The sequence below is a fragment of the Fukomys damarensis genome, unplaced genomic scaffold (genome assembly GCF_012274545.1).
Source record: "Fukomys damarensis isolate Sample0158 unplaced genomic scaffold, DMR_v1.0_HiC HiC_scaffold_2, whole genome shotgun sequence".
In the NCBI taxonomy this organism is placed as follows: Eukaryota; Metazoa; Chordata; class Mammalia; order Rodentia; family Bathyergidae; genus Fukomys; species Fukomys damarensis.
The window spans coordinates 20,651,428-20,655,676 of NW_022900914.1; the positions used below are offsets into that span (position 1 = coordinate 20,651,428).

At 34.6% G+C, this 4,249-nt stretch overlaps 1 long non-coding RNA gene across 1 annotated transcript in view; it reads right to left on the minus strand.

Annotated features, from left to right (window-relative positions):
• Nucleotides 1-622: 622 nt before the first annotated feature.
• Nucleotides 623-4,249, minus strand: part of LOC104848780 — a 53,195-nt gene continuing 49,568 nt past the window's right edge. Inside the window, exon 5 of the long non-coding RNA XR_776523.2 lies at nt 623-802. This is a non-coding gene — a long non-coding RNA (uncharacterized LOC104848780). The remainder of the gene's footprint in view (nt 803-4,249) is intronic.

A 4,249-nucleotide genomic window follows, 5' to 3' on the forward strand; every position in this document is an offset into this window, starting at 1 on the left:
TTGTAATTCATCTTCTCAAAGTACCCAAGCTCCTCATTTGAAACATCACATCCACCTGCACTTCCTCCTTGTGGATATCATTATGTGACCTAAATATTGCTTCATTTGCCATGTAGACTCTAACACTAGGTTCATAGTATTTCTTTTATTTTCATTCACTTTCATTATCTGAGGTGAGTTTAAATCTTTGTCTATTCACTCATTGCACTTTTATTTTGTGATTTAGCACAGGGTTAAGAACTAGGAATACATAATCTATTAGGCTTCTATATAGTAGAAGAAATTGTACATTAACAATAAGACTTTCATTGCATCGCTAAGACACACATACTACCAAGGTGAAAAACAAGTTCTATAAGATATAGATAGGTAGATACATAGATAGACACATAGATGCATCGATAGGTATAGATATAGAGATATAGATAGGAATAGATTCTCAGAAATTACAATAAAATCCTAAATACTCTTCTTAATTACTTCTTCTCATGCTTCAAGTTCTCAGACTTCCATTTCCACACTGGACACTGTATCAGTTAAGATTCATTAGAGGAACAGACAAAGATAGATATAGATATAGATATAATTACAAGGTAGTCATATAATGGCTGCCTACAGAGTCAAATGTAGAAGAAAGCAAAAGCGCTGATTGCTAGTGTGTCGGAAAATGCAGTCCAAAGTTAAAGGCCTGGACTAACTGCAGAGTCCCACGTGAGTCCCTCTCAGGAAGACCCGTGGTTTAAGATGGAAGGCTGAAGAGTCTGCAAAGGATGCCCAAAGGTGATGGTGTATTCTGGAACTCCTGCAAAGAAACAGAAGCAACACTTCTTTCTTCTTTCTCTTTTTATTCCACCCAAGCTACAACACTATTGGTTGATGCCACCAACACCCAGGGTGGGTCTCTTCAGTAAATCAGTCATCCAGAATTCTGCTCAACTAATCTACTAGGCATTTTTTATTCAAGTTGACACCACAACTCTCAAAGAGATGAACTGTTTCCCATTATGTTTTTAAGTCTTGTATTTATCAGCAAGTCATCCAAAAGCATAGTGAATTACCATGTATTTTGATAATCTCAACCAACTGCAAAAAAAGTGAGGATTTAAATATATTATTCCATCTTACTTTCATTTTAAAAAATGTCTGACACCAGAGAAACTATTCGGTATTTACACGTTTGTCCCATTTATTTCACTTAAGAGTATGGCCCAGTGATGAATGTAATTGTACTATATACCTAAAATGTGCCAATAAATTCAATGGAAAACAATGTAGAAAGTTACCTTTTCCCCTCCTTTATTTGAAATATTTTCTATTCATCTAAAAAAAACCCCCAATGATAAAACACTAAGAATGAACTGTAACATAAACTATGGACATTGGAATATTATGATGTGTCAGTATGTCTACTCAGTTGGAACAAATGTGCCACTCTAGTGTAGAGCATTAATGATGGAAGCTGTAAGTGCATTGTAGGAAGAATAGATGGAAAATCTGTCTACCTACTTTTTAATTTTATCGAGTCTTTAAAAAGAGATTTTGACAGCTTCACATTCTATTTCAATTTAACAATAGGGAGTCCACCTCTAAGAAACAAGCTTTCTTTTAATTATCTCAATTGTTCTTTACTCTTTGGAGAAAAGTCTGTATTTCTTAACTCTGTCAACTGATAAAAACATTAGACGTTATCAGCTTCACCGAAAAGAATATCTCACAATCAGAAGTGAAATTGTCAGGTGTTAATAAGACTTGAATCACTGGTCTGTGGGCTCCATAGATATTTCTTTCTAGAAACCCTGTGAATTACGCTTACAATGAATAAACTTCAAAATTGTTCCAGAAATTAAGGAAAATATTTTTTTCTAAATCTGATTGAAAAAGTTGTATAGATTATCAAAGTGATCTCTATTAGTTGTAATACTTTATAAAATTCCAAGTAGGAAGCTTTCTGCAACAATATGAAAGATGTATCCAAAAATTTTAATGAATTAATAACAGCCAAAATCCCACAATGATAGACCCAGTACAGTAAACAGTGAATGAGTTAATAGATGGACATCAAATCTCTTTTCCTCAAAACTCTCTTTGCATTTCTAATCTCCTTAACCCACCCCAGTTTCCAGGCATTCCATTCTCCTTTTGAAGGCTGTTCTTTTTTCTACTACAAAGCAACTCCACCAGGATCTAATACTACAAGGTTTTAGCACACTGTATGTTTCTTTGCAAAACCAAGTAATGACAAGCTGGGACAGCATCTTTCCAACTACTTTGTCTACCTCCACTAACTTCTGCACTACATTCACCACCCAGCAATAATTTCTTCATTACTAACTTTACACTGAGATGACAGGGTAAAGAAGCCATAATCCTGGTATCCAAAGTTTGCCCTGACTTGAATGATAGATAAACATGTTTGGCTAACATATTCCTGCCTCCAAATATATGTGAAATCATTTCTTTGAAATGGGTATGCAAACATCACACACGCGATTTATTCTTATTCAATTCTTATTTTTCTTTTTCTTTGTTACTTTTTACATAGCAATCTTATTCCCTCTCATTTTTTAAATGAGAGCTAAAGGATGATAATTCTCAAAAATAAACTCTGAAACAATGGTTTACCATGAAAATATCAATTGATAAGAAATAAAAGAGGAATTGTAAGATGGCTAGATCACAAGAGGAAAATGTAAGTGGGGAAAATACATCGACACTGTTAAACATTACACATGAGATACCATAATGTCAAACCAAGATGGAACAGAATGATCAAATTTATTTTCTTGCCTAAATAAAAATCTGAACAAAGTATATAAAATGGTTAGGAAGCAGTAGTCATAATACAGGACAGGGTTTCCTAACAGATGTTGGGAAATGAACAAGGTGAGGCTTGAATAAAATACATGCTTCTACTGTGAGAGAATTGCTCAGGTGAAGTAGAAGCAAAAGGAATCTATCAGACCTTATGAGGTGAAGACTGGAAGTCAGAACTAGAGACCAGTGCAACTAGAACTAGAAAGGCAGAATGCTGAAGAAGTGAGAAAGCTCCCTCAAGCATTCAGCAGAGGATTGATGAGCACATGGATGTGGTGAAACATCTGGACGCTAGGGAAAGAGGCGCATCAAAGGATTATAGGAAGGAGTTCCTGATGCTTCCTATGGCTGGGAATAATGCTTGTTTCCAATAGATATTGAAGAAAACACTGCAATTCATGAAGCTTGTGAGGTATTTCAAAAAGGTGTGTGGAATAGGTATAGACCAATGGTTTGCAGCCAAAGGTGATGCTCGCCTCCATGGGACACATATAAATATCTAGAGCTTTGGGCATTAAGTTGGGTAAAGTCCAGGGATTGAGCAGCTGCTGATCCATGTGAGGATCAACCCTCCTGTTGTGGGTATTACGATATAACTTTTAGGTTTGAAATACTCCAAAAGCAAGGAGAGTTTAGAATGAAGTATTTCAAACACAGAGAACATGTGCCACCCCAGACTGATACAGCATGCAAAATTGTCCTTCAAAATTAATGGAGAAATAAGATATTTCCAAGATAAAGAGCATCCAAGAAATTCAGTTACTAAGCCAACACTAAAAAAAAAAAAAAAAAGTATTTTAGAAAGAAACAATGGAGCTAAAAATGTCAAAAGGCCTAATAGAATGAATGCATCATGTACAGTGAGCAGTTAAATAGAAGGGGAAAAAGGGAAATAACTGCAAGAAAAAAATACAATGACAGGAAGAAGTCACTACCTATCATTCATAGCAATCAACATGAATGGTCTCAACTCACCAATGAAAAGACATAAATTAGAAGACTAGGTTAAGAAAAAAATCCAGTATAATGCTGTATTCCAGAAACACATTAATCCAAAAGGAAATTGATTAAAAATCAAAGGATGGAAAACAATATTCCAGGCAATAGAAATTTGAAAACAAGCAGGAGTAGCTATTCTACTTTCAAGGTGGACTTTAAGGCAAAACTGTTCAGAAAAGGCATAAAAGGACACTGTATATTAGTGAAGGGAACTATTCATTGGAATAGAATATATAAATATAAACATATATGCCTAAAACAACTGTGCACTTAACTTTTTAAAACAAATAATATGGAGCATAAAAGACCAGATTAAATATCAATACAATTGTAGTGGGGGACTTCAATAGCCCATTACCACAAGTAGATAAACAAAAAGAAATCATCAAAGAAATCTCAGAGATGAACCAAACCTCTGAATTTAATATATATATAT